This window comes from Colobus angolensis, unplaced genomic scaffold (genome assembly GCF_000951035.1).
Source record: "Colobus angolensis palliatus isolate OR3802 unplaced genomic scaffold, Cang.pa_1.0 Scaffold52, whole genome shotgun sequence".
In the NCBI taxonomy this organism is placed as follows: Eukaryota; Metazoa; Chordata; class Mammalia; order Primates; family Cercopithecidae; genus Colobus; species Colobus angolensis.
In genome coordinates this window covers 508,231-515,102 of record NW_012118710.1, presented here as the reverse complement: position 1 = coordinate 515,102, position 6,872 = coordinate 508,231, and the positions used below count along the sequence as shown (strand labels likewise).

Here is a 6,872-nt window from a genome sequence, read left to right as displayed (position 1 = left end):
TTTTTAGTAGAGACGGGGTTTCACCATGTTAGCCAGGATGGTCTCGATTTCCTGACCTCGTGATCCGCCCATCTCGGCCTCCTAAAGTGCTGGGATTCTGCTTTTTTATTTGCCTTTCCCACACCATGCATGCAGAGGCCACTGTGGACTCCCAGCAGAAGCCAGAACTAGCCGCTGAGATGAGACAGCTGGGACATGAGGCCATCTCTATTGATAAGACCCATCTGACCAGGCCACACCATGAAAGTCAGAGGCATCACATGAAAGAAATAAGTAAATTGGAGCTTCCCAGAAAAAAACTCTTCCTTTTCTCTCAGTAGCCCAGGTGGTAGACACCGGCTCTTGCTACAACAAGATAAAATACAACAAGTTTCTCTTTTCGGTAAACATGACAGAAAGAGAATAACCAGCAGAAATCAAGTTGACCAGTAGTCTCTCTTTCTTATTTATTTATTTATTTTGAGACAGGGTCTCACCCTGTCACCCAGACTGGAGTGCAGTTGTGTGATCACAACTCACTGCAGTCTCAACCTCCCGGACTCAAGTGATCCTCCCACCTCAGCTTCTCAAGTAACTGGGACTACAGGTGCATGCCACTATGTCCGGCTAATTTTTTTTTTTTTTCATTTTTTTGTAGAGACAGAGTCTCGCTATGTTTGAGACCCAGATTGGTCTCGAACTCCTTGGCTCAAGCAACCTGCCCACCTTGGGCTCCCAAAGTGCTGGGATTACAGGCAGGAGCTGTGTGCCTGACCTCTGTTAGCTCATCCATGCTGGGTTACCAGGTTTAGCATCCCCTACCAGTCCCCGTCCCCTGCCTTCTGGAGACTCAGCTAAAATAAAACTGCCCACATCAAGAGTCCCATCTATGGGACTGGAGAAGCTACAGGGGTGTCCTCCTCCGAGCGCCTACCAGAACCCCACCTCTCCCCCGCAGGTCTCAAGCACCCACGTGAGCTGCTTCTCTGTTAAGCACTCACAGACAATGATCTACCCATGCTATCTATTCACCATCAGCGTGTATGGGGCACCGGCTGTGCCCTGGCACAGGCTCTGGCCATGCAAAGACACAGCTCTTATCCTGAAAGAGCTCATAGTTAGGAAGGGGCCTGATGAATAACTAGACACTCAGGGTACAGCAGAGCAGTGCCATACCACGCAGCAGGCGGGGGATGGGGGTAGGCTTGGAGTGGAATGCGGGGGGAGGTTGTCCATCCTAGGCTTGCTGAGGTGGGGGTGGTCAGGCAGGCTTTCTGGAATGCATAACACAGAAGCTGTTCCGGGAACACACGAAGGAGTTAGGCAGACAGCGAAGGGGTCTGTTCCCGACAGAGCACATCCCCACAGCTAAGGCCTGGGCCACAGCAAGCACAGAGCCCCCTACCCATCAGCACAGGCCCCGGCAGCAGGCAAAGGTGAGAGTCGCCCACGGGCTCTCCTGCCAGGGTGTCCTAGGAGGACGTGTGCTTTGGAATCTCTGAGTGTTCTAAGGATCTAGGGGCCTTTGGAGGAATCCAGCATGGATTCTCTAATGCCTAACTATATGTTAATGGAATATTTGTGACTACATAATAAACACAAAAGGCTCTCAATACACAGGTCTCCTGGTATCCGGGTTCAGCCTAGTCCGGAATTGATCACTTCAGAGGCTCCAGGTGGAATCAGATCTTCTGATCAATCCTCAAAAAACTTTCCCCAGCCACCGGTGCGCGCGTCAGGAGCATCGTGTGGCCACCCATGCGCATCAGCTGGGCCTGTTGGCCAAGTCGTTGCTGGGTCTTGGCCATTGGTGTGTGCAATTCACAGCGGGGCAGCTGCTGCAGACACCCAGTCATGTAACTTGTATAGGAAGAACAGCTGGCTAGCGTTCCCTGGCAGTCGTGATCAGCACCACAACTCAGGCAAAGTTGAGTTCAAAAATGTTTCTAAGACACTTGCTGTGTGCCCAGCACCTGTTTCAGCGTCACTCTGTCACAGGTGTTATTTTTCAGTGGATCAAGAATTGGGTTTATCTGTCCCCCTATCCCATTCTACAGAAGTTTCCCAAGTGGCATAAATAGAAAATATTTTTTGAATATATAATATGCAAAATATCACTAAGAGGGGCTGGGCACAGTGGCTCTTGCCTGAGGGTCGCTTGAGGCCAGGCATTTGAGACCAGCCTGGGCAACAAAGCAAAACCCTGCTTCTACAAAAGAAAATTTTATAATTAGCTGGATGTGGCAGCATGTGCCTATAGTCCTAGCTACTTGGGAGGCTGAGATGGAGGGTCACTTGAGCCCAGGAGTTTGAAGGTTCAGTGACCTGTGATCACACTGCTGCACTCCAGCCTGGGTGATGGAGTCAGACCTTGTCTCTAAATATATATATATACACACACACACATACAAACACATATTGCTAAGAGAATGTGTTGTCTTTATATGTAAGTAGAAAACAACCACTATCAGAAGACCATGTGGCTTGACTTAGGGTTGGAGCAGAGTGGATGAGCTTTAAATTTATTTCTAGCTCTAATTTTCTTTGAGTCTAAATCATCCTCACCCTTTTACCTGGTTTGATGTGAGACCCACCATATGGTTTTGTGAGCTGGCTGACTAGGATGAGGTTTATAGCCTGACACTATGGACAGAAATTTTCTCCCGTATGTACGAAAGAAATGGCCCCAAGAAGGAATGAGCAGAATGCGCTGGTCCCTCATTGTCCGTGCCAACAATCTCGTCAAAGCAGAAGCGAAAGTCACTCAGAGAAAGTAAAAAATGTATTTTGAGACTGCAGATGCGTAATGCCAAATAATCAAAGGAAAACCTGTCTGGGCATGGTGGCTCACGCCTGTAATCCCAATACTTTGGGAGGCCAAGGCAGGCAGATCACTTGGGGTCAGGTATTCAAGACCAGCCTGGTGTGGTGGCGGGCACCTGCAATCCTAGCTATTCAGGAGGCAGAGGCGGGAGAATTGCTTGAACCCAGGAGGTGGAGGCTGCGGTGAGCCAAGATCGTGCCACTGCACCCCAGCCTGGGTGACCAAGTGAGACTCTGTCTCAAAAAAAAAAAAGAAAAGAAACATTGGCCGGGCACAGTGGCTCATGCCTGTAATCCCAGCACTTTGGAGGAGGAGGGCATCACAAGGTCAGGAGTTTGAGACCAGCCTGATCAACATGGTGAAAACCCATCTCTACTAAAAATACAAAAATTAGCCAGGCGTGGTGGCATATGCCTGTAATCCCAGCTGCTCAGGAGGCTGAGGCAGGAAAATTACTTGAACCATGGAGGTGGAGGTTGCAGTGAGCCGAGATCATGCCACTGCACTGCAACCTGGGCGACAGAGCAAGACTCCGTCTCAAAATAAACAAACAAATAAATAAATAAATATAAAAGGAAAACTCGACATTTCAACTAAAAACCTAAAGTTGTCCTCACCACCAGATACTCAGTATCACAGAGAAGTAGAAGGATTTTGAATTCCAAGGGGAGCTACATTCACCACCATTGTTTATCAGTCATGTTGCCCCCTCAGCCGTAGGATTGGAAATAACCTTTACATACTCTTTGGAAGTCCTGAAGCCAGCACTACTTTTTCCAAATGGAGGAACCCAGCAAAAGGCCCTCTTAGGCTGCTATAAAACCCCTTGACCAAAAAACACCTGTTGGCAGAAGAGTAATAGGCCTCGCCTGAGCTACACAGTAAGTTTTCCCAAATGTGCTTTAGTGCTGGCTACTCACTTACCAAAAAGAAGAAAAAGAAAAACAAAAAAAAAAAAAAAAAGAAAGAAAGAAAAAAAGAAAAGCCTTAGATGGTAATGGTGGCTTCAAGTGACACTACCAAGGTCTGAAAGGAAAATAAATCTCAAGACCCCCAAATCACTAAGCCAAAGGGAAAAGCCAAGCTGGGAACTGCATGAGGCAAACCTACCTCCCATTTTATTCCTACATAAGACAGCTACAAAGATAAAAAGCTACATACCTCCCTCACAATTTACCCCCAAGGAAACTCCTTGTGGACTTCAAGATCTGTACCCTAAAACAGTTCTGCTGACCTTCACCTTGGCAATGCAAATGGGTGCAGGACAAAGGACAGAACTCAAAGTCATCCCTCTGCTCACCTGAGACAAACACATATCTGATTGCTTCCTCTGCCCTATTGTTTTTGTAAAAATGAAGATTCAGGCCAGGCATGATGGCTCATGCCTGTAATCCTAGCACTTCAGGAGTCCGAGGTGGGTGGATAACCTGAGGTCAGGAGTTCAAGACCAGTCTGGCCAACATGGTGAAACCCTGTCTCTACTAAAAATACAAAAATTAGCCGGGTGTGGTGGCAGACGCCTGTAATCCCAGCTACTCAGGAGGCTGAGGCAGGAGAATCACTTAAACCTGGGAAGTGGAGGTTGCAGTAGCCGGGATTACGCCATTGCACTCTAACCTGGGCAACAAGAGTGAAACTCCGTCTTGGAAAAAAAAAAGTAGATTCACTGAGCCAACTAAGGCATAAGTGACTCTTCCTCTGCCCTCCTCTCACATGTAAATTGTGTATTCAGTAAAAGGCTGACAAAGACGCAGAAGAATGAAATCTTCTCTTCTCTACCTATGACCTGGAAGCCCCTACTTCCAGTTGTCCTGCCTTTCCAGACCGAACCGGTGCACACTTTACACGCATTGATTGATGTCTCATGTCTCCCTGAAATGTATGAAACCAAGCCTTACCTTGGCCACCTTGGACACTTGTCCTCAGGACCTCCGGAGGCTGCGTCACAGGTGTGTTCTTAACACTGGCAAAATAAACTTTCTAAATTGACAGACCTGTCTCAGTTACTTTTGGGTTGACAAAGGAATGCCTGGGCTGTTTGTTGAAATCCTTTGAAATCTACTGGCCACTGACTCTGCTCGACAATGTCAGGCCCTGGGGGAAATCAAAGCCTCAGTGAACTCAAAAACCAACAAAGGGGAACTGCTATTCCCGGCTACTCCCTGGCTGCCTGGACTGTCCCAGGCCTGTGATGAAGCAGGGGGAGCCACAGACACTGGGAGAATCCGATGCAAACCATCGTGAAATAAACCAAGCTGGTCTTGGGGAGTTGGGCAGAGAAGGAGCACTTTGGAGACAGGGCAGCTTTCATTTGCTCCTGAGATTTTGATCTTGGGCTTTATCATTTGATCCAGAGCTTGGAGGCTGGTGTCTTTGAGAACATTTTAGGTGGAATAAATGGTGGGCAGGACGGAGCTATTCATATCTCAGTACTCACGGCGTCCCTGCCAGTGCTGGAGTCCGACTCTGCCTGCACAGGAAGCACGCATCCAACAGCCCAAGCTGATCATCGTGGATTGATTCTAGATCCCAGAATGAGTGTTCTTGCCACAGCAAGTACTGCTAGGAAGTCACCTTTGAGGGAACTCCACCTGACAATGGTATTTGCAGGACCGCTTCCTGGGATTGCAGTGCACACACATACACACACACACACGGTCTTTTTTCTGTCATCAAGCAGCTACAGGAGACCACCATATTATTCCCAATTGGCCGCCAAATGCATCCTTGTTACCACACTTCTTTGAGCTTGAGTTTGTCATTAGTTACCTGGGACCTTGGCATGTTTTCCTCTTCCCTCCCTCCCTTCCTCTCTCCCTCCCTGTGAGTTTAAGAAAATAAAGACAATAACAGTGAAAATCTAGAGAACCCCACATGCTTCCTGCAGAGTGCTTTAGGAATAAAAGACATTGATGTTAGTTTTTTCCCCTGTAATTAAAATGTCCTTTAAGGAGGACTGCACGCTTGACTGATGCACCCTGGGCAAAAAGCCAGAGGGCCAAACTGACCTGTGGAGACTTGTGGGGGTGGCACGTAGGGAGGAGATCAGAGGCATTTCTCTACCCCACGGGGTAATGTGGGGCGTGAAAGCCACCTGCTTCCCTCTCCCAGCACCTAACAAATAGTGCTCTGGAAGTAAGGCCCCCTCTGCCCCATCCACAGCCTCAGTTCCTTCCTGGGGGTTCACCGGGGGAGGGAGGAAACTGGGGGACCCCAGAGGGCCCTCCCAGCTGTCACAACCATGTGTCCCAAGGCAGCCGATTTTCCTTTTATTGTCTGCTCGTCTTGAGGTGCTCCCATAGCCTATTTGGGGCATTTCTGTATTGTTCTTTTCACCTTCCCCCTTACTCTGCCAGCAGAGGCTTGCTTCTCCAATGAATGCAGACTCCCTAGTCTCCCTTCCCCTGACTCCCTCTCACCTCCAAAACTCTCCAGCCTATCCTAATCACATGCAAATGCAAACAGACATCTCCCTTCTGGAGTGGATTCTAGCGGATCCTCTAGTTGTCTGAGTTACAAAGTTGGTCCGTTGGTTAAAGCATTCCTTCACCGGCTCAGCTTGCTGGAAAGACTTTTAAGAGAGAGAAGAGGAGACAGATCCCAACACAGAAACCCGACCTACCACGGCTTGCTCCTTGCCTTTCCTTGCAGAGGTTTTCTCTCCAGCCCTGGACTCCTGTAGGATCTCAGCTCTGAGCTCCCTGAACAGCTCCGGCCTCCTTTAAGTTTCCAGGCAGGGGGTGGGGTCGGTGGCCCTGGCTGGGCGGGTTTCTGTGTGGCGGGAGGATGCTCAGTGGACAGGGCCATAAGGGAGCTGGGGCGGGCCTGTTTTTATGAAGCAGGGGGAGGAAGTTCACGGTGGAAGCAGCACAGCCCATCCTGGCTTCGGGCCAGGCTGATTATTCACAGCCCTGATGTCATCGAATCGCAGGAATTTGGAAGTGGGACGGGATCTTAAGATTCATCTTCCTTTAGAGTCCTAGTGTCCAAGACTTAAAAGGGACTTTCAGGACCCTGTGATGACAAGAAGTGTTTATAATTCTAAAGGCACCAGGCTGGGACTGAGAGT

General features: G+C 48.9%; 1 protein-coding gene across 3 annotated transcripts in view; it reads right to left on the bottom strand.

The window, feature by feature from the left end:
• The window catches only part of PLAT (plasminogen activator, tissue), a 35,464-nt gene extending 28,807 nt beyond the window's left edge, over window positions 1–6,657 (bottom strand). For 2 of the 3 annotated variants that reach the window (XM_011960645.1, XM_011960647.1), the window contains exon 1: window positions 6,426–6,657. The gene's annotated coding sequence lies outside the window, so the exon portion shown is untranslated. The remainder of the gene's footprint in view (window positions 1–6,425) is intronic. The other variant, XM_011960646.1, reaches the window with a different exon arrangement.
• Window positions 6,658–6,872: the final 215 nt, after the last annotated feature.